Source organism: Acinonyx jubatus, chromosome B3, assembly GCF_027475565.1.
Source record: "Acinonyx jubatus isolate Ajub_Pintada_27869175 chromosome B3, VMU_Ajub_asm_v1.0, whole genome shotgun sequence".
Taxonomy (NCBI): domain Eukaryota; kingdom Metazoa; phylum Chordata; class Mammalia; order Carnivora; family Felidae; genus Acinonyx; species Acinonyx jubatus.
The window spans coordinates 140884025-140907185 of record NC_069386.1 but is presented as its reverse complement, the minus strand read 5'-3'; the positions used below and the strand labels follow the sequence as shown (position 1 = coordinate 140907185).

The window sequence follows — 23161 nt, the reverse complement described above, 5'->3', positions numbered from 1 at the left end:
TGACGCAGGTGGCCGTGCCCCCTCTGGGCTGCTTTCCCCCAGTCTTCTCTGAGGATCCCCCTCGCTCACCCCCAAAGCTGGTGCTCCTCAGCCCCTCCTCCTGTGACCTTCGGGCCCCCTTCTCACCTCATGTCCTCCCTGTGTTTACTACTAACTTGAAGCTGGTGAGCCCCCCACGTAACGCCTCCACGCCACCTTCTGAAATCCCGACCTGCCTGCTGGCCTCACGGGGACCTCGGACTTCACCGCCTGAGCTGAGTCCCGGAGCGGCCCTGAGTGCCGGTGCCCCAGGCCTCCTCCCCACGTGTGTCCCCCCTCCTCTGGGATGCGTCCTGGTCCTACCCACCCCTCTCTCTCTCTCCGCCACCGCCCCGGGCTGAGCACCGCCCCCTCTCACAGGTCAGAGGCCGTGCTGCCCGCCGCAATCCCCGTGGACACAACAGGCAGAGGGACATTTAAAAGACATGAGTGGGGTCGGATCACTGCCCTGCCTGGAACCTCCTGTGCTCTGGCTCCTCACCCAGGGGTCACAACGAGGCTGCCCTGGTTGGTCCCCTGATACAGAACCACAGGAAGAGCTCGGACAGCAACCCTCGGGGGCCAGATGCTTGAAGAGGCCAGTGTCCCTCTTCAAGAGCCTGATGAGCGAGCGGACGTGGCCCAGGCTCCCATGGCAGCTCCCCGGTGTGGGCAGCCCAGGCTCCTTCTGTCTCGTGGCTCTGCTATCCTCGAGGGTCCAAGGTGGCTGCCTGAGCTCCTGCCATCCCAGAGGGGAGGGGGAGGGCAGCCAGGAAGTTGGACACAGTCCTTCTGCTCACACTGCTTGATCAGACTTCCTGTGGCCACACCTGGCTGCCAAGGGGGCTGGGAACCGTTTCTGGCCGGGCGGTGTGTGGCCGGCTCCCTCTTCTATTACTGCAGACTCGGAGAACAGCCAGCATTCCTTCCAGGAGAGGGTGGCTCGCCCCCGACCCGAGTGCCATCCCTGCGCGCCGGTGCCCTCGTGGAAAATGGGGTGGCCTCTCCACAAGGCGGTTGAGAGAAGCCAGTGGGACGGGCAGCAGCGTGCGCCCTGCGCATCGTCAGGTATTTTCCAGAGCCGCCTTTCCCCTTCCTGCCCTGCCTCTGTCACCTCAGGTTTGGCGTTTGTGGCTCGTGAATCCCTGGGCCGGTTTTGGAACCGGCACTTAGTAGGGGCAGACAAAGGTGCTTCGGCCGCCTCGCCCCGGCCGCCTCTTCTGCGCCGAGGTTTTGGCACGCGGGGGCCTCGGGGGGCCTCGGGAGACGAGGCTGGCAGGGGCAGGCACAGTTGGTGCGTGGCAAACCGAACCTGTCAATTCCAGAAGCTTTTGGCACATTGTTGAAGCGACTAGATGACTTTGAGAAGTGTCTGCGTGTTTTTTCCCCAAGTGTAGTTATTTTTGCCGCTGTGAAATGTTCTGAAATCTGACAGTTTTGTTTTGAGTCTTAGCCCGATGTGAAGACAGAAAGGAACACTGCCTCCCAGTTCTGTGGCACTCGCTTCGTGGGGTCCCCTGAGGACACCCTGATCCTGGCAGAGGTGGGCGAGGGGACGCCAGGTGACCGAGGTCTCCCAGGTGTGAGCGCACAGTGGGTCGGGCCTGGGAGCCTCCAGACCCACTCGGGCCCGAGACCAAGGGCTGATTTGGCCAAAGTTAAAGCACCTACTGTGCGCCGGGCCCTCGCAGCATTTATTGAGCGCCCGTGATGTTCATCCTCAGACACAGACTAGGCACCTACTGTGTGTCGGGCCTCCGTCCACCCAACGTTTACCAGGCACCTGCCATGTGGTGTAGAGACACCGGAGGGCTCTCGGCACGGGGCTGACAAGCTCCCCTTGCCGCGCTGCTGGCAGGAGGCAGGTGAGGGGGCTGCCGAAGGGGCGAAGACCCCGGAGGAGGGAGAGATGACTCGGATGCCGTCCCGGCTCCTCCAAAGCCCGCAGTCCAGCCGGGACCCTGCTGGGGAGCGGCCCAGGGCGGGAGGATCCGTGTGCAACGAGGGGACGGGGACACCGTCCCCGTCCCCTCTGCCACCCTCCTCCCACCCTCTAGCTGACCCCACGCAGCCCATGTTGTCCCCGCCACGGGTGCCATGTGCCCGGGCCGCTCCGGGCGTCCCACACCGCGCCTGCCTTCTCCTCGGGGTCCTGGACTCCGAGCACAGGGTCAGAAGGCCGTAAGGTGACGTCGCTGAGAGCCGGCGGAGCGCCCTGCCTTACCTGCGTCGTCTCACCGGAGCCCAGCGCCCCGGGGAGGCAGCGGGGACCGCAGCCCCCATTTTCACAGACGACGGCACAGAGGCACGGATGACTAAGTCACCCGAGGACACACAGCGAGTCCAGTGCCTCCCGGACAAAGCACATCGTCAGGAGCTAGAGCAGCAGCAACTTCGGGTGTGCGCGGCCACGGGTCGCGCACCTGCTGCACTGTTGCCGCAGCAACCGACGACATGGCCCTTTCCGGAGGGGCGACCGAGGCCAGCACTGCTGCACGAAGACGTGGCGAGGCCTCCCTCCCCCTCCCCAGCCCGCACGCAGGCCCTCGGCTGTGTCAGCCGGACCCCAGGGCCGGCAGCCGTGACAAAGGTCCCCGCGGCCCAGTGAGCGGAACCTCTCCCGCGTCACAAGCCACGCAGGGCTCACGCGGCAGCTCCCGGTGGCCGGGGCACCGGCTGCTCCTATTCCCATCCCGCTGTCCTCCGGTACCTTCTACCTTGCCGCTCAGGAAGCTGGTGCCCGGAGCCGCAGATGCCCCGGGCAGCCAGGGGAAGACAGTAGAGGAGAGCGGGCCATGGGGCCCTTTCCGCAGGAAGCCGCACATGCGCGTTTTGCTCACGGCCCATTGGTCACACGGCCACGGGCTGCAGTGAGGGAGGCAGGGGGCATCCTCTTCGGTGGGCTGCCCTATGCAGAGCTCGAACTTGAAGGGCTCTGCCTGGACAGAAAGAAAGGGCAGGTGGACTGGGGGACCGCTAACAATCTAGGCCACAGTCCGGCCCTTTGGGGCCCGTGATTCCCGCACAGACTCTCCCTTTTGTGCTCTGAGCGCACTCGGCCCCTTCCAGTGGGCGTGGCCTTGCGGTCCCTTCCAGGCTCTGTGTCCAGCCACATCCAGGATCTGTGTGTGATGCACTTCGAGGCTGCTGTGACCCCTCAACGAACGGGGAACCATGGACCGTCATGAAAAGGGCAAGTTCACGGCGGTGCAGGGACAGACTGCCGTAAAGACCTGCCTTTGGCAGAGAGGAGGGTGCACCGTGGGGCAGCCGCTCGCCCAGGACCAGCCTCGCCGCGGCCCTGCGTCAGCCAGCCCTTTGGGCCCCCCTGCGTCTGTCTGCTCGCTTGGACCACCTCGCCTGCTGTCCCCGCCGTCCTGGCTCTGTCTTCCCGGAGCGGGCACCTGCCCCACCGTCCGCCCTCAGCCCACACCTGAAGAAGCCCGGCATGTGCTCAGCCTTCCTAACTCATTTCTGGTTCCGTCCACATTCCTGGGGCGTCCAGGAATTTCTTTGGGGGCGGGTTACGAAAAACAACAGGCTTTTGAAAGCCAGGCTTGGGGTTTATTTGGAAATACAATTCCTTCTAAAACTAGTCAACTGCTGGTCTATTTACAACCGGTTAGTGCCATGTTGCATGTAACCCCACCTAGAGATCTTGTCCAGACCTGGCTTTTTATTCTCACGAAGTTGGTCTCTTCTTTCCAGGCCCATCTTGCTGTTGACTTATCTTGCTCATTCAAGAGCTACTGCCTTGCTGTCCCCGGAATCAACAGGCTTGGCCAGGGGGACAGCACTCCATTCAGATCGCGGCCCCAGGGCCGGCCCCCCTGTCCTGCTGGGGATGCCTCCTGGGACCAACCTCTTCTCTTCCACCGAGACTGTGTCTCCAAAGCCATCTGGTGACTCTCCCAGATCAGTTCCCAAAGTCAGGAAGCACCCTCCCCACCCACCCCAACATTATGAGTCTCTCAAGCCAGTCCTAAGAGTTCCAGGGGCCATCGCGATGTGGTCTGCCTTCTATGCGTCTGAGGGAGCACTTTTAGGGCAAGATCACAGCACGGCGGGGTGGGGGTGGGGGGCTGGCGACAGCTTTCCAGCTCACAACACCTGTGTCCTGGACCACGGAGGCCAGACCGAGGGGGATTTAGCTACAAGAGCAGCGCCCGTCCCTTCTGTGTGCCCGAATCTGTATCAGTCGGGATGCTGTTCATGCTTGCTGCTAGAACAAAGATGCCCCCAGAGAGTGGCTTAAACATGATGGACGTTTCTTTCTTTCTCCCACTTCAGTCCAAACACAGGCGGTTCTGGATGTGGAGCCACCGGGACGTCAGAAGCCTAGACGCCGGGGAGCCCGCTGCTCTGTCCTCCACAAGAAACTCTGAGCTCATGGTCTCAGATGGCTGCGGCAGCTCCCTCCATCCCGTCTGCATTCCAGCCAGGGCCAAGCAGAGAAGTCATGCTCTGCCCCTTTCTCCGAGGCCCAGGGCTTGGAACGTGCACACGTCAACCCGCTCATAGTCCATAGTGAGGTGGGATCTGAGGCTCGGGATGTTCAGCCGCCCACGTGCGTGTGCGCACGCGTGCATTGCCCGGGTCTGTCTGCCCCTTTGTCCCGTGCTCTTCCCTCGGGCAGCCCCATGGGGAAGAGGTGAGTCTGGGGGAGAAACGAGACCCTCTGTTCCAAACCCCAAAGTGCCTGCGCCGTGGACCCGTACCGCGGGAGGGATTCTCGACCCGTCCTCGCGTACTTGTGGCCGTTTGCCTCGAGGCCCAGATGCCCGCTGTGTGCCGCGGGTTCACCACCAGCGGCCACAGGCCCCGCAGGGCCCCTGTGCACCCCTTCCCTGCTGCACACGCCTCAGCTTTCCACCTGTGACCTGGGGCGGATACTTGTGTCCTGCGACTTCATACGTCGCTTTGGGAAGTCCGGCGGGACCCGGGAGCCAACGGCCTGTGAGCTGTGAGCAGGTGCGTGTCCTGTGCTCGGCTGAGTACAGGCCCTGGGGCGACTCGGATGAGACAGGGACGGATTGCCCCGGGTGGACCATCGTGACCTCGAGGGTGCTCATAAGGGAAGGAGGGATGTAGGTGAGGAGGGGCTCAGAGTCAGGGAAAAGGAGATGTGATGATGAGGGAAGCGGAGGTCGTAATGCTACGACTCAAAGACGGAGAATGGCGCTGGGAGCGAGGGATGCGGGCGCCTCCAGAAGCTGGCCGTGGCCGGGAAACGGATGCTCCCGCTAGAGCCTCCAGAAGGAGCTGGCTCTGCGACATCTTGGTTCTAGCCCAGCGAGGCCACTTTGGACGCCTGACTTCCAGCACCGTCTAGTCATAAATTTGTGCTGTTTGGAGCCATGAAGTTTGTGTGATTTGTTCCCGCAACATAGGAGACTCAGGCACGAGGGCAGGAGTGTGGGGGCGGTGGGGGGGGGGGGACCGCAGCAGGCGGGGACATGGGCAGAGCGAGGGCCACGAGGGGGATGTGGGCTGTTTGCTAGATGGCCAGCGGCCCCTCAGACCAGCATGTGGGGGGCTGTAGGGTGAGGCCGGCTGGGAGGGCTGGGGGCCCGAGCACCCTGTGTGGGGTCTGTACTTAGTCTGGAGGGAGAGACACCGAACGGGGGCAGGGTGCGGACCCCTGGTGGTGCCTCTGGGCCAGGAAACGACTGGGTGTCGGGAGACAACGGGGAGACACGGCCTCACATATCCTGAGTGCTTGTGGTCACAGTGTTGTGCAAAGTTCTGGAACCCGGTGCTTGTCAGGATGTACCCGTGTGTGCAAGGCCGCGGAACAAATCTTGGGTCTGCAAGTCTAGGGCTCCAAGCAGCAAGGGGAAACCAGAGGCAAAACCATGAAACTTTTACTGAAAAAATAAATGCTTTCAGAGACGTGCTTCGCGCCCCTGGCCAGTGCCCTCTGGTTGTCTTTTTTCTCAGGGCGGGGTGAGTGAGGGCTGGGAGGAGTGGGGTGGGGGGGTGGCAGGGGTGGGGGGGGGGTCAAAGGTGCAAAAACACTTTGAAAACCGACCTGGAAACAGTTGCTGGGGATCTTAAATCATGGATCAGCCAAGATGCACAACGAAAAAAACGTGTGAGCGTGAAAGAGACACATTCAAGATCGCGTGTTTCCCGTCTTCAGTGCTCGCAGAAACAGGCCCGTTCGCAGGGGTGGGAGGCGGCGGGGGAGGGGCCCGGAGCGGCAAAGGGCTCTTGGAAGATGCCACTCGGGAGAGCCATGTGTAGACAGCGCGTCCAACTGCCCTATGGATGGTTTCAGAGCCTGCGGGGAAGAGAAAAAACAACCTTGTGAATATTGCCAGAATGGTATCTGAATAAACAGCGTGGACAGCTGCTCCTTGCCAGAGAGCCAAAGACATTCTGCTGTTGTCCGTGAAGAAAATGCATCTGACGAGGGACCGGTTCAGCAGGAGCTGGGCGGCCCTGAAGGGCCAGCAGGAGCTGGGCGCCCCCCCCTGCCCCCGCCAGAGGCCCCCAAGGACCTCCGAGCCCCACCTTGAGAGCCCCTCCTTTCAGCTGATGGGGCTGTTTCTGAATTTGGGGTTCTGCATTCCCCCTCTAAGAGAAAGTGCTAATTGCATATGGAAGCAGAAAGCGGTCCCCCTGGGAGCTGCAGTCTGGCTCCATGAGGGAGCCCCCCAGGGGGGCCTGATGCCCCCTGTGTGGGCAGGTCGGGGTTGGGGGGGGCGGGAAGCCTCAGGATGTGAATCCCCAGAGGCCTGGGGTGGGGGGCGGGCTAGAGCCTGGGGTCTCCGGGTTGCCGACCGGCCCAAAGGTCAGAGCCACACGATATGAGAGCCCGCTTGCTCCCTCTGGAACAAGAGCCTGGTCTCTCGGTCGGCAAGATGCCTAGGGATTAATTAGTTTAATTGGTCCCTGCTTTGGGCCAAATAGTCAATGTCAAAAGAGAAAAGTAAAAGATACTTTCCCATTTGGGAAGACAAAAACTGTCCCTGCTAATGGCGGAGGGTGGTAATAACAACAAAAAGCCTTTGCTGGAGTTGACTTGAATGGCCTGGGAAGGCAGCGGGACCCTGGCAGGGACCCCTGTCGCATACCAAGCAGAGACGCGGGGCCTTGTGGGAAAGGAGGGCCGACACTGCGAAGGCCGGGCTCAGGAATGTGCGCTGCCCCCGGTGCCACCCCAGGCTCGGCACGGGCATCTCGGGCCACACAAGCCTCCTTATCGGGGGGGTTCTGCCCCGCCGGGAGGGCCCCCAGCCTCAGGTGCAGGAGGAGACAGGCCCCGAGAGCCCAGGCCGGCCTGCACCGGCTGAGGCCCTGGCCTCCTGCTTGTGTGCATTGGCGGTTGTGGTGCTGGGGAGCCTTGCAGGGAGATGGGCTTGAGCTAGATCCGAGGCTGTTGTTAAGAGGCACAAGGACTTGGGGCCCCCGGGGGGTTCAGCCGATTGGGCGTCCGACTTTGGCTCGGGTCAGGATCTCCCGATCTGCGGGTTTGAGCCCCACGTCGGGCTCTGTGCTGAAAGCTGGAACCTGCTTCGGATTCGGCGTCTCCCTCTCTCTCCACCCCTCCCCCGCTCACGCTCTGTCTCTCAAAAATGAATAAACATGAAGAAAATTAAAAAAAAAAGACGCACAAGGACATGTCTGGTGGGTGGAGGGGTGGTGGGGGAGGGGCCAGAGCCCAAAGCCAAAGTTCCGGCCAGCCGTGTGTCCTTCGGCAAAGTCATCTGGATGCTCTGGGCTCGTGCAGCGTTGCTCAGCTGTGTGACTTAGGCACATTCAGCCCGAGACTGCGCCTGCATCGTGAGGACGTCGAGCAGGAAGCTCACTGTCACAGCAGGCCCGAGGCGGGCGGCTCTCAATCCCGGCCGATTGGCGACCAGGGCGTGCCACGGAGGAGGCTTGGGGAGTGGTCCCCTGTGTGCCTTCTGGATCAAGGAGCATTGACAATATAAAGGTTAGGAAACAAGTTCGGGGAACAAAACACAGTGACTCTAAAAATCGAACTGGATCTCTTCTGTTTCTACTCTACCGAGTCAAGGTAGAAAATATTTACCTTTGTTGTTTTACAAGCAGTGGCCCGTGGCCAGATGAAATGGGGACTTTGGTCCACAGAGCTGAGAGGGCAGAGGAGGAGGAAGCCCCTCCTGGATGCTCGCCCCGCGTGGCTACCGCGGAGAGCCAGGAACCCAGAGCGCAGGCCGTTGGTGTGTTTGTTACTTTGTTTTTAATTGTGGTAAAATATATTAATATTTCCTTAAAGAAATTTTAATGATTATGTATTTATTTTTGTTTGATCGAGAGAAAGAGCACAAGTGGAGGAGGGGCGGAGAGAGGGGGAGACACAGAATCTGAAACAGGCTCCAGGCTCCGAGCTGTCCACACAGAGCCTGACAAGGGGCTCGAACCCACGAGCCATGAGATCATGACCTGAGCCGAAGTTGGACACTCAATCGACTGAGCCACCCAGGCGCCCCTAATGTTTATTTATTTTTGAGAGAGAGAGAGAGAGAGAGAGAGAGAGAGAGAGAGAAACAGAGTGAGCGGGAAAGGGGCAGAGAGAGAGGGAGACACAGAATCTGAAGCAGGCTCCAGGCTCTGAGCTGTCCGCACAGAGCCCGACGTGGGGCTCGAACCCACAAACTGCGAGATCATGACCTGAGCCGAAGTCGGACGCTCAACCGACTGAGCCACCCGGGCGCCCCAAGTACATTTGCAGTATTGTACAAGCACTGCCACCATCCATCCCCAGAACTTTTACATTTTTCAAAACACTAACTCCCCTTTGCCCCTCCCCGGACCCTGGCCCCCCCATGCTGCTTTCCGTCTTCACGAACTTGCGTACTCTAGACACCTTGTGTGAATAGAGTCACACGATGTTCTTTTGTGACTGCCCGTGTCACTCAGCATGACGTCCTCCAGGCTCATCCATGTGTAGCAGGTGTCGGAACTCCCTCCTTTTTATGACTGCATAATATTCCATCTCGTGTATCCATTCATCTGCCTGAGGGAAGCTTGGATTGATTTGCACTTTGTCTCTTGTGAATAGTGCTGCTGTGAATATGGGTATTTAAGGTTTCTTTTTTTCCCCCCTCAATTATTTTGAGTATATCCTCAGAAGTGGAACTCCTGGATTATAGGACAATTCTATGTTTAATTATTTTTAAAAAATTATTTATTTTGAGAGAGAGAGACAGAGAGCATGAGCAGGGGAGGGCCAGAGAGAGAGGGAGAGAGAGAGAATTCCACCTCGGGACTTGATCCCATGAACCACGAGATCATGACCTGTGCTGAAACCAAGAGTCAGGCGCTCACTGGCTCAACCACACAGGCGCCCCTTTATGTTTAGTTTTTAAAGGAACCACGCTTTGCACCATTTTGAATGCCCACCGGTGGTGTAGTGGCTTCTGGTTTCTCCACATCCTCACCAACATTTGTTATTCTCCATTTTTAAGTGACTGTTTTCTTCTATCCATCCCAGTGGTTGTGCAGTGGTATCTTACTGACTTTGCTTTGCACTTTCCCTGACAACTAATGAGGCTGAGCATCTTTTCAGGGGCTGTTCGGTCATTTCTGTAACTTCTTTGCAGCACTGTCTGTTCAAGTCCTTTGCCCGTTTTTGAATCGGGCGGCTTATTGTTTGGTGGTTGGGTTGTATTTGCGTCACGTTCGACTTTAAAAATATCACACGAAAGGTGGCTTGTCTTCATCACGGAATTTTTGGTGCCTCCTTCAATTCTGCACCTGGGGGGAGTACCTCTTTGCTCACCTGCCTTCCAGCTCTGTGTCTTTGGGGAGGAAAATTCTTGGGTAAGTCCCTTGGAGGGGAGGGTGACCCTCAAGGCGGGGGAACTCCAGGCAAGGAAGAGAGTGCAGGGTTCCGGGGGTCTGACAGGAAGGGGGACGGGAAGGGCCGAGGAAGGTCTGAGTCCTGGTGTCCTCATGGCCATGATGGAAGAGCCCCTCCCCTCCAACCTTCGGTAGAGACTGCGCTCAGACACGGGCCGTCCATATGTGGTTTCTTATGGAAAGACAAGGGGTTGAGTTCCATATTTGGGCCGCTTGGGAGAGGGAAATGGGCAGCAGCAAATGTAGTATTGGGAATGGACACCGAGGTGACTGGGAGAAGCCAAGTGCTTGGCAATGCTAGCTTGTCAGGGAGGCGCTTGTGTGCACCAACAGATCTAGCTTCCATGGGGAGGGAGACCCCAGAGACAATGCAGACTCTTCCTCCTACGTGCTGAGCTTTCTCCTGCCCGTGTGGCCGTGGTGTGTCCACAGCATCCAGGGAAGATGGGTCTGATTGAGACGCCCGTTCCCCAAGCTCAAACCGCACCTCTTTTCCAAAGGACTCGTGTTGCTTCCTGCATCCGGGCCACCGTGTGGCGTAGCCATCACCACAACTGTGCCCAGAGGCAGTGGCAATGCTGTCCTAACTCTCCAAGTAATGGAGAGGACCTCACAGAGTCTCACCCGACTCCATCCCAACCACAGCACCATTAACACTGAGCCTTAACCACCTGTTCAGGCTCCTGGACAGCATTCTGAGCAGCGTGGTTATCCAGCTCGGTAAAACATACCGGTTGGCTCTTCTACTCAATGACAGAAGTGCTCTTTCCAGGAGGCCCAGCTGAGACACCACGTCCAAATTTGACGGGAACTCTAACTCTGCAAATCCGACAGGTTCAATAAGTCCCAAGTAGGATAAATACAAAGAGAGCCACACCAACACACATCACGGTGAATTTTCAGAAAGCAGAGTTGGAGAGAAAATCCCAAAAGCAGCCAGAGAAGAATGAGACATGCAGAGGGGACAATACAAAAATGACAGCGGTATTCTTTTTGGAAACAATGCAAGCCAGGAGTCAACGGGGTGACGTCTTTAAAATAGTGAAAGAAGCCGTTAATCTAGACTTCTATTACTCTGCAAAAATATCTTTCAGAAATGAAGGCAATATCGTTTTTAAGACACCAACAGAATGGCACTACAAGAAATGTGAAAGAAAGTTCTTCAAGAAGAAAGAAAATGATGTCAGGTGGAAAGCTGGATTTACAAAAAGTGGTGAAGAGTATTGGAAATGGAATTGGAACATACATAGGTAAATGTAAAAAAAAATTTTTTTTTAACAAACAAAAGCCCACTTTAAGAGTAATTGTTTGCAGTTATGTTTGTGGCATTCTGGTGGCTCATAAATGTTATTAAAAATAAAATAAAAACTTGATTAAATATATTGACATTATAGGTGTCATATATTCTCATTCCATCCAAATACAAATAGAACCTTAATAAAAATAAACCCTTCTGACCTGTTCCCCAAAGGAAATAATGTTTGGTGTGGATCCTTCTACACATTTTGTGTATTAAACATAAACATATGAAAACATATATGGGGCATAAATTGCTATTGTCCATGAAATCTTTCACATTATTCTGCTATATGTATTTAAAAAACTTATTAAAATAGTTTTCAACTTTTAATTTCCTTAAGAGACAATTGCCTACTTAATACCGAATATCAACAAGGTAACATTTTGCATATTGAGAAGTAGAAGTGGGGCTCCTGGGTGGCTCAGTCGGTTAAACATCCAACTTCGGCTCAGGTCATGATCTCCAGGTTTGTGGGTTCGAGCCCCGTGTCGGGCTCTGTGCTGACAGCTGGGAGCCTGGAGCCTGCTTTGGATTCTGTCTCCCTCTCTCTTCCCTTCCCCGCTCACGCTCTGTCTCTCTCTCTCTCAAAGATAAATAAACATTAAAAAAAAGAGAGAAAAGTATGATCTATGGCAACCATAGCACAATGGACAGGAGAGTTGGAATGAAGCATGTTGCTTCAGGATACTTGTGTCACACGTGACCTTGTGTAACATTTGGAACTAGACTCTGAGAAGTTAAATATGCATATTTTGAATCCTGGAGCAAATCCTAAAAATTAGAACAAAGAGATATAGTTTATTAGATATTAGTGGGGAAGATAGAATGAAAATTAATCCCAAAGAAGGAAGAAGAAAGGGAAAAAGGAACCGATGGGACAAATAGAAAACAGATACAAATATGCTAGAATTAAACCCAGCGATGCTGATAATTGTATTAGGTAAACGTCTAAACCATAAAGGTCTAAATACTCCAATAAAAGGCAGAGATTGTGACACTGGATACAAAAACAAGGCCCAACTATATGTTGCCTACAAGAAACCCATTTTAGGGGCACCTGGGTGGCTCAGTTGATCAAGTGCCCCACTCTTGGTTTCAGCCCAGGTCATGATCTCAGGGTTGTGGGATCAAGCTCTGTGCTGGGAGTGGGGACTGCTTGGGATTCTCTCTTTCCTTCCCTCTGCCCCACTTGAGCATGTGCTCTCTCTCTCTCTTTCTCTCTCTCTCTCTCTCTCTCTCTCTCTCTCTCTCTCAAAAAATAAAAGAAACCCATTTTTAATATACAAAAGTCAATTGCGTATTTATATGTAGCATATACATGTGAATATATATAGTATACAGACTATATATATACTACAAACTAGCAAAGAACATTGGGTAATCAAAATTAAAAAGTACTTTACTCCAAATGAATCATATAATCAAATGCCAATCATATGAATGGCATCATATGATGACATTATATAATCATGTAAAAAGCAAAAGGATGGGTGAATGTTGAAAAGCTATTGGAGCCAGTCTGAGAGAGCTTCCAATGGCCAAAGCTAGAACAATTTAAGCAGTGGAATAAACAATGGCAATTCTGAAGTATAATTCAAAGAATAAAGTAAATGTCTGTTAGTCCATGCTGATAAAATTAATAATGGGATAACCACATACATGGGAGAAAGGGAGCAACAACTTAGAGAATTCCAGCTAACTGTCAAAGGAATGAGGGTAACAGAAAAATCACCGTTATAATTCCACAGAAGTAATGGAGGCAAGATGCACTAGAGGATGTCAAAATTAGCGGGCAAAAGTTTAAGAAGAAACAGAGTATTTGCTTAGTCTCAAAGTGTCTCCCACCCCAAACTTACTAATGAAAAGAAAAAATAGTATAATACCATGCAGGAATCTCCAAGTGATTATGAACTACCTACTATGATGCATATCACCCCAGTGATGTTCTTCTTGATAATGCTTAACCTCACATAATCATGGGGAAACATCAGACAAAGCTAGCTTGAGGGGCAGTCTACAAAACACCTAACCATTACTCTTCAAAAGTGTCAAGTGATGAAAGACAGGAATACTGAACAACTGTCACAGATTGTAGGAGACTAAGGAGATGTGTCAACTAAATATGATGTGGGATCTTGGAGTCAAAAAGAACACTAGTGGAAAAATTGGTAAAATCTAAACAAAGTCTGTAGTTTAGTAAAGAGTATCATACCAATGTTAATGTCTCAGTTTTCAAAATTGTACCATGATTTAGGTATTAACATTAAGGGAAGGTGAGTGAAGGTTATATGGCAACTCGCTGTACTCTTTTAGCAACTCTTCTGATATTTTAAAATTATCTCAAAATTAAAAAGCTTAAAAATAATACCATTTACAATAGAATAAAATGTATGAAATGCCTAGGGATTTACTTCACAAAATATATACAAGACTGTATGCCAAAATTTATAAAGCAATCCTGGGAGAGATTAAATGTGGCACAAAGAAATAAAGAGATATACCATGTTCATGCATCCAAAGACTCAATATTATTAGATTTCAAATTCTGTCCTTTTTTTTTTTTTTAAATTTGAGCGAGAGAGAGCAGGGGAGAGGGGCAGAGGTGGGGGAAAGAGAGAGAATCCTAAGTAGGCTTCATGCTCAGCACAGAGCCCAATGCAGGGCTTGATCCCATGACCCTGGGATCATGACCTGAGCTGAAATCAAGAGTCTGACACTCAACTGACTGAGCCACCCAGGTGCCCCTCAGTCCTGTCTTCAATGAGCTATAGATTCAACATAATCCCAATTACAATTACAGCCTGTCTTTTTTGTAGAAATTGACAAGGTGATCCTAAAATTTAAATGGAAATGCAAAAGACCTAGAATAGCCAAAGCAATTTTCAAAAAAGAACAAAGTGGGAGGATTTAGACTATTGAATTTTAAGACCTATTTTAAAGCAATAGTATGATATTGACCTAAGGATAGATATCTAGATCAATGGAATAGAATAGAGAACCCAGAAATGGATCCATGTATATATGACCAATTAATTTTTTAAAGAAGGGCCAAGGTAAATCATTGGGAAAAGCAAAATCTTTAAAACAAATGTTGGTGCAACAGTGGGATATCCATATATAAAAAATATAAACCTCAACCCCTACCTCACATCATACACAAAAATTAACTTGAAAGGGATCACAGCCCTAAACATAAAGGCCAAAAAATATAAAACTTCTAGAAAAACTAGGAAAAATATTTGTGACCTTGGGGTAGGCGAAGGTTTCTTAATAAGACCCAAACAACCAAAAACATAAAAGTAAAACTTGGCCAAATGGTGGTCATCAAAATGAACAGCATCTGTATTTCAAGGGACCTGTTAAGAAAATGAACAGATGAACCACAGCCTGCGAGCACAGGTTTGCAATACACCCACATGATAAAGGACTTTATCAGAATAAATAAGAACATTTTTGCAACTCTAGGATAAGACAAACAGTGCCTCATCAGAAAAAGCTTTGGGCAGCTACTCCACGGAAGAAGATACGCAAATGACTAATCTGCTAGTTGTTCCCCCTGCCTGGCTTGCTCTCCCTCCATACTCTGTTCCGCTCACTCCCTCCCTTACTTCAAGTCTTTGCCCAGCTTTCACCCTCTCAGTGAGACCTTCCCTCACATTTTAGTAGCTACTACACTCTGCCCCAACCTCTCCCACCACACACATACCTGAGATCTTCTTTCTGCATGCTCTTTTCTTTTCTTTAATACTTTTTTAAAAAACATTTATTTAGTTTTGAGAGACAGGGAGAGACAGAGCACAAGTGGGGGAAGGGTAGAAAGAGAAGGAGACACAGAATCCAAAGCAGGCTCCAGGCTCCGAGCTGTCAGCACAGAGCCTGACGTGGGGCCCGAACCCATGAACCGTGAGATCATGACCTGAGCCGAAATCAGACACTTAACTGACTAAGCCACCCAGGCGCCCTGAGGGCTTAATATTATTAATAAGATTTTCATAGCCAGTTGTTTTGGTTCTTTTTCAAGTTTATTTGGTCTTTTTTGAAAGTACTTTGCTAACTGCCCATTGTTCGGTTTCTTGATTTCAGTTCTTGAAACGCTAAGAAAAAGTTTATTTAAGTTTCCTACTCAGTAATTGCATTTATTTGTTGAATTTGGGGGTTCTAACTTGGGATTGTGATTTCCTGTTCAATGGGTCGGTATTTGTGGGAATCCTATGAGGTCAGGTTGAGGGGGATTTGAGTTTGTTTCCACTAACTGGACCTTATCAGAAATACCTTTAAGTTGTTTTACAGTTTGGGATTTCCTGGATCACAAAGATGGTGTAAATCCAACCCCCCCCTCCCCAACTCTTGTGAAGTAAGGACTGTGGATATGAATTCTCAGAAGAGATTAGTTTTCTCCGCCTAGGCCCCAATAGTGATGAACAAGTTACCTTGTTACCCTGCTTGCTATCTCTTTTTGCCAGGTGTATCAGTCGGGGTAGCCTATGTTCTGCTTCAGTAACAAATAGTCCCTCTTACTGGTTCAACCTAACAGAGACTTATTTCTTGTTCTTGAAGCTCTTACGAAGTTTGCAGGGAATCTGAGCAACTCTCCAGGCAACTGTCTGCCACAGAGTAACTCAATGATCCAGGTTTCCTCAATCTCAACACAGCTCTGCTATCTGGGTGCACGGCATCCATGGGCACCAAGGGACTGGGAGGAGAGACGGCCCTGGAGAGTCTGGCATGGGCTGTTGATTGCTTTAGTCTAGAAGCGGCTCACATCTCTCTTTCTCAGCACCTTTTGGCCAGAACCAGTCACAAGGACAGGCTAATTAAGAAGGGGCAGGGAACCTATTCATCTGTGTCTGAAGGGAGGAATCGGGGAGGGGGGGAACTAGCTCTGAGCTGTCAACGCAGAGCCCGACACGGGGCTCGAACTCACGAACGGTGAGATCACGACCTGAGCTGAAGTTGGGGGCTTAACGGACTGAGCCACCCAGGCTCTTTCTTTCCACAAGCTAAGTTGCATTTTGCAAACGACGTTTACTGCCTTTTATGTAGCATCCCCAGGCATTCATTGTAGGAGGTAAGTATTCATATTACGTTATAGATGAGGGAAGAGGCAGAAAGCTTCAGTAACCTGCCCGGGGACACACATGGGGGGGTCCTGGAGCCTTGCTTCTCAGCCGGCCCGTCTGACCCCCACGGCCAGCTCCTTCCGCTGACCTTCCTTGGGACGGAGAGGGATGGTGTCTGGCAAAGAGTTCCGGTGCGGGCTTCCCGGAGGGGGCAACCTTTGACCGGGTCTGTAAGGATGTGAGGTTGGGGTGTGAGTGGACCCAGAGACACATGTTGGCCGCTCCATAAATATTTGCCGAATAAATGAATACGTGAATAGCCCGCTAGAGGAAAGAGGATGAATAATGCTGTTGGTAAAGCGTGAGTCAGTTTCTTGCAACGGCTCGTGTTTGACCCAGAGTTTTTCTACCTGCTCTTGCCTAACTTCCCAAGCTAAACAAACCGGGAAAACACTCGCAGGAGCGCCAGGGACGGAGTCTCTCCTGCAGGCTCAGCCCTGGCAGTTACCTAACATGACAAGCCTGTCTGAGCCCTCAGCAGAAGCGGCCCGGAGGACTGGGAGGTCAGCCCTGACGCCCACACCGAGACTGTCATCGCGATGGCTCGAGTCCCCGGGCCGTCCCGCCAGTGCACCCAGGAGAAGCAAAAGCAAACAGGGAAATTCTGGGTTGAGCCTGGACTTGGGTCAGATCCCGTTCGTAAACACCCTCCCTTGTGTTTAGTGCAGTGAGGGAACCTGAGCCCCCGGCTAGGAGAATGAGATCCAGAAAGGGCCGGGAGGCGGCCGTCCGGGGACACCCAGCGAGCACGCCTCAGGTGGTAAGTGGGGGGCCAGGGGGTGCAGAGCGCTCAGGGCGAGGTGGTGGGGGCCGGATGCCTTTCAAGTACTTCCAGTTTCAGGTAACGAGAGCACTTGCGGAGGGTAATCAAGAGGTCATGTTGGCAGACTCCTGCCGAGGCTCTCTTGGGAACGTTTAGAAGATGGAAATACTGTTGTCTTGCTCAGACGGCTAGGATGTTTCACAGAAGCCGGCTTTTCCTTATCGATCTCCTGCTGGGGGCCGGGCTCGCGTTAGCGCTGTCACACCCATGAACTCAGGCCGTCCTCATCAAAGCCCGCACAGCAGCCCTCATTACCCCCGGTGCCCACACGAGGGATCGAAGGTGCTCTGGTTAAGTGAGTTGTTTCAGGTCACTTAGCTCGGAAGTGCGGCCTGGGGACCCTGCTTCTCCATTAGGTGCGGCGGGCACGGCGTGAGAATGTCTGTCCCAACACCATTCTCTTAGGGGCTCGTGCACATCTATTGGATTTTGCTTAAAGCTGAAACATGGCGAAGTATTTGAAGGTTTATAAAAGAAAAAAATTTTATATTATTTTTATTTATTATTTTTTTAAATGTTTATTTTTGAGAGAGACAGAGACAGAGAGGCAGAACGTGAGTGGGGAAGGGGCAGAGAAAAAGGAAGACACAGAATCCAAAGAAGCAGGCTCCAGGCTCCGAGCTGTCAGCACAGAGCCCGACGTGGGGCCCGAACTCACGGACCATGAGATCGTGACCTGAGCTGAAGTCGGACGCTGAGTCGCCCAGGCGCCCCAAAGAAAATTTTAAATATGGATATTATTATGGTGTGGCCACGAAAGTCACAACGCAGCTCGGAGGGATTTTAACTCGGCCTGGCTCCCCCAGAGCCCGCCCAGGTCCTCGGGCGGTCTAGGAAGGGCGTGTGACTGGTGCGTCTGGGGCACCTGACATCAAACACAACTCCATTGAAGGGCGCTCCCCTTTTCCCAGCCCCCACGCATGACGTAACATTGCTGTTCCTGCCTGTAGTTGGGGGCGGGGGGGCGCCCAAGACAGGCTTCTAAAGATGGGAAGTACCGAGCAGTAGTGATCCGCCCTTCTGCTTATGCAGTCGGTCGCACCGCGGTCTTGGTTTTTTTGAATGAACTGTCCATCGTAGAACAATTTCAGATTTATGGAGAAGTTGCAGAGACAGTACGGAGTTCCCATGCACCCCCCGGCCAGTTTCCCTGTGGCTAACACTGTGTGTTACTGCAGCACGATGCCATTACCAACCAGCCGACATCGGTCCATTGTTAACTTGACTCCAGACTGGATTTGGATTTCCCTGGTTTTCCCACCGATGTTCTCTCTCCGTTCCAGCATCTGAGCTGGGCAACGAACTCTGCATGGTTGTCTTGTCTGGTCCATATCGTTTTTCGATAACCTGCTCTGCCGGGCGGAGCTTCGGCCGCGGTCCAGTTCGTGGTCCAGAGGGTGACGTAGACGGGGGGCCAACGCCCGCGTCGTGGTGAAAGGCTCGAAGGACGACGCGGCCTGGACACCGGCAGCTTCCCCTGGGAGGATTAGCAAAGGCAGGCCTGCAGCGCTTTGGGCTTTGAAAGGAGGGCGCTTGATGGAAAAGCCAGCTTGAATAATAACACCGAGCACTGTATTTTGATGGGATAATTGTTTTATATTTATAAAGATTCTTAATTATCTCCAGCAAATGCATTTAGCTCACTTGGTAATTGAATTAAGGAAAATGTCTTTTCAAGCGTTGTGAGTCGTTGCCATAATAAAAAAGAATAACTTAAAAGCGCTTCCCCACATGACCTAGACAGGCTCGTTATTACCGAAGGCTGAGTAATTCCATTAAGGACCCAGCCGGCTGTAATATAACAGGTATTCTAGAGATGCCGAGTTAAAATGACAAGAGACAATGGAAATTTCCTTCCTTTGGGGACCCCTCGATGATCCCCCATTTACAGCCGGTCTTCCCGTCCTGGGCCTGGGGCACACTGCCATTTTTGTGACGTGTCCCAATCGCACCGCACGGTGACCATCTCAGGGTCTGTCCCCTACCCCTTTTCCCGCCCACGTGTGTGTCTCGAGAGCTGGGACTGCATCCAGCCCACTTAGGTAGCGCAAAAAAGAAGCCTGTTTGGCACCTCCCGAACTGAGTTCTTCCACGGCTTTGAACGTTTCTTCAGAAAGCACCCTCTCGACGTTTTATCTTTGGCTGGACACGCTTTTTAGCTTATGGGGTTGCAAACACCCAGGTCACCGGAATGCTGGCCACGAGGACCTGGGCTGGGGGGGCGGTCCACAGCATCAAGGACACGGTGTCTTGATGGCCTGAATCCCCGGGCTTGGCAGGCAGCTTGGGGGGTGGGGGGTGGGGTGGGACGTGGGGAGGGCCCCGGAGGAACCCAGACAGAATGGCCCCGAACTTGGAAGAAGACCAGTGTTCATCCTGGAGTTTATTGCATCATAAACGTGTCTCGACTTTCGCGGCCGCTTCCTGGCCCTTGCACGGCCCAGGTAAGCGTTCTGCTGATTAGGGAGTCGCCTCCCCCACCCCCATATTGCCTGTCTGAGGTCACGGAAGGAGCGAAGCCGCTCTTGTGTCTGGTTGGACTTCTCGACGGGGTGAAACCGACCCATGGGGGTGCGGTGGAGGAGGCCGGCTCCCCGGTTCTCTCAGAGGTGCCTGAATTCAACAAGTGATCATGAAGTGCCCGCTATGCCCAGACACTGGGCTGGGCTCTGCTGATATGGCAGGGAGCCAGCCAGACAGGCCACTTAAGGCACGGAGTCTACAGTCCAGCGCGGAGACCGACACGGAACAGGGGAACGAAATGAGAAGCGGGGTAACTGTACGCTGATAAACGTTATCCTCTAGAGCAATAAATTGGGGGTGCGACGGAGGTGCTGGTGGGGCTGGGAGGCACTGCCCACGCTCTGGGCACCGAGCTGAGCCCGTCATCACCAGGGCAGCCCTGGGCCCACTCCTTACGGAGCCTGTCATGGCGGGCGGCCTCTCCCTCACCATTCTCGACTTTTCTCCTCTCTTCCTCCTCTCCCCGTCACCTTCCCACGCCAAAGCCAGCGTGCCCCATAGTCCCGGCACAGGCAGGAAGATCACGTTGTCCCAGTGCCAACTGCCCCACCGCCGTTTCACGTCCTAGTTCGGATGCTCGGACAGAGAGCCGCCCATCCAGCCTAGGCGCGGACTGTCCCGGGTGGGGACCGGTCTGGTGCAATCAGCTGAGCTGGGTGCAGAGTGAGGGAGCCGGGACGTGGGAGCAGGGGCTGTGGGTGTGACGGGCACAGCGTGGGTGTGGGTGGCCCAGGCTGCAGAGGGGTGTGAGGCCGGGATGGAGTCCTGCTCGGCGAGACTTGACATCTCGGCAGCTCAGCTAAGCGGTGCCCCGCACCCTACTTACCTGCGTGCGCTCCTGCCCCGTGGAGGGACCCCGATCCTCCGCTCCGGGCTTCTCTGCTCTCCCTGCTCGGACCACCCCCCGGAAGTGTCCTGCCCTGCCTGGGGCAGGAAACGGGAAGTGATTTTGTAACTTCTGTAACGACGGACAGATGTAAGGGCTGTTCCGCTGCCCGTAGTGATGGTTCCAAAGGGCGGCTCTGGGAGGGTTCTCGTTCTCCATTTTTATAGAATTCCACATCCCTTTGGAATCTTGGGATTACAAAACAGCCACCGAGAAATCATGCACCCCATTAACATCGAGACTTTTATGTATTTACAAGTCAGCTTAAATTTTTACCAAGAGAGGTTTTCAAAATGTAACATGTGTTAGTCACTGCGTGAATTGCGAAACCAAGGGAATATCTCCAAAGTGCTGGCCTTGACAATGTAATCTGGCAAGGCTTGGGGACGAATAAAAATAACACTTCTCAGCATCGCTGTCTCAAAGGGTAGGAGGGATCTGGAGCCCTCCCCAAGCCCATAGGTAGTCGGTTTGCCTGAGTAGGACGGTGGCCAGTCAGCCGGGGGTAGCGGGAAGAGAGTGGGTCTGGGGAGTCGGGGGTCCTGGCGTGAGTTCTAAGTCTGCCACTCACTGGCCAGGTGACCTCAGGCCTTTGCCAGGCCCCGCTGAGCACGGAGAGGTGCCCAAGGTGGGGCCCGCAGTGACAGGACCCTCCCCCTCCGCTCCACTGACTCCCAGGCGACTTAAAAGCCAGAGGCATGGGTGCCCATCCCCACACCGACGTCCAGGCGGCCTCAAGGGCCGTGTCTGGGAGGACGGAGGGAGGTGGCGCCCGCAGCTGTGCCCCTAGCTTGGTTTCTAAACACAACAACCCTGCACCTCCCCGCTGAGCCGCAAGCCCGCAGGTGGCCCGATGAACACGTGGTTTCTGGATGTGACATGAAAGTTAGCATTTGCGCTCGTTGTCTGGGTTCCGCGGGTTTGTTTTTCTTGCTGTCGCGGTCCTGAAATGTTCCCAACCGTGTTTACATCGAGGCGGGATGCAGGGAAGCGGGGCGCTGCTGTTCCGGGATCTGCGGGGCCCTGCCCGCTCCAGCCTCCCGCAAAGTGCCAGCGGCTGCCGCAGCTGGGGTCCAGAGTCAGCCGGGTGCACAGCCCACAGAGGCATCCGGGGCACCTGGTTCCCATCCGCCTCACCTCTGCGGGCGTCCATCGACAGTGCCAGCCACATCACACCTTCTCTGTGGAGTGCCCCCATCCGTCGGGCACGCCAGCTTTCAGGGGAACACACAGGAATGATATCTGATCCTCGCTGCCACCGGGGAGTGGGGGCCGGGATTGTTCCCATTCCACAGATGACAAAACAGAGGCTTGGGAGCAGCTTGCTGGCCCCAGGTCACGCAGAGCTGGGGTCACAAGTGGTCATCATTTCTAGTCTGAACACCCCTCTCCTGCTGTCCGTGCTTGGAGGATGTTGTCCTCAGTTCCTCACCACAATACGGGGACGGCCTGGAGCCTGCCTGGCGATGCCAACTGGGGCCCAGGGAGGGCCACCTGGGCCTCCCTTTTGGCTCCGACCGTGTGCCACCTAGCCACACCCACCCTGCTCTCCGGCACTGCTTTGGAAATCGCTGGCGTCTTGCATGCCCGTCACTGTGAACTCCGGGAGGACGGGAGGCCCAGGCTGGTGGCCTCGGGCCCGGTCGGGGCTTGCCACGCACTGGACTCTCAACCTTGCCTGTTGACCGGTGGCTCGTTGTTATCCCCGGAGGCTGGGTTCCACGTGTCTGGCCACAGGAGGCCAGCCCCCCCCCCCCCACCCCGACTGCCCCCAGGTCCTTGGCTGGCCAGCATTTCAAATGATATTGTTTCATATTAAATTATTTTAAATTCCACGGACACTGGTTTCACAATCAAATAATTCGATCTTGTTTACAAATGGAATTTTTACTTTTTGACGGTTTCTAGCTTTGCTGGGCTGGATGGTCAGTGAAAGCCTGTCCTCCCATGCCCTCCTGCCCACCTCTGCTGCCTTCCCTGGGACACCGTGGAGCCCGGGAACGGCCCTGGCCGCTGTGGACGAAGCTGCCCCTTCACTGCATGAGGGGAACAGAGTGGGGGGCTCTCTGGGCCTCCCCGGCCTCTCCCACCCTCCAGCTTCCTCCATGAGAAAACCCACAAACAACAGAATTGGAGGGGCCTTTGGCACCTGCCATCCCCATGCCTCTTTTTATAGATCAGGAAACTGAGGTGCAAAACCCCAGCCCTGTGGCCGGCCCAGGACTCAGAGGCAAGGGGGGGGGGGCGCTGTTGCAAACATCCCTCTTCGTCCTCCTGAATCCCTGCCAGCTTGCACGACTACTTGGGGCTAAAGAGACACAGAAATGGAAAGACGTGACCAGTGACCTCTAGAGGCTCGCAATCTGGGTGCTGGGGTGGGGATGAGGCGACAAAAGCTGGGGCACGATGGGGCCCGTGGCTCGGTGACCATAGGAGGGAGCAAAGGGCCCCAGAGGGCCAGGTGGGATGGAGACAGCAGGAAGAGCACAGGGAACAGCGTCTGCAAAGCCACGGACATGGCTGAGCTTGGTGGTTGTGGCCCGAACCCTTTCAGGCAGATGATGAGACCAGGCACGTGAATGTCCTCAGCAGTGTGCTGAATGTCCATCTTTCCCAGCGAGTTGCCTTGTCCCCCTGGAGGCTGTCTCCTCACCCGG

At 53.9% G+C, this 23161-nt stretch overlaps 1 long non-coding RNA gene across 1 annotated transcript; it reads right to left on the bottom strand.

Moving 5' to 3' along the window:
- Window positions 1–3575: 3575 nt before the first annotated feature.
- On the bottom strand, window positions 3576–22151 carry LOC113601459 (uncharacterized). Its single transcript, XR_008299711.1, has 3 exons — window positions 20445–22151; window positions 6050–6301; window positions 3576–5363 (listed from the first exon to the last, which is right to left on the bottom strand). It is a non-coding gene; the product is annotated as an uncharacterized LOC113601459 (long non-coding RNA).
- Window positions 22152–23161: the final 1010 nt, after the last annotated feature.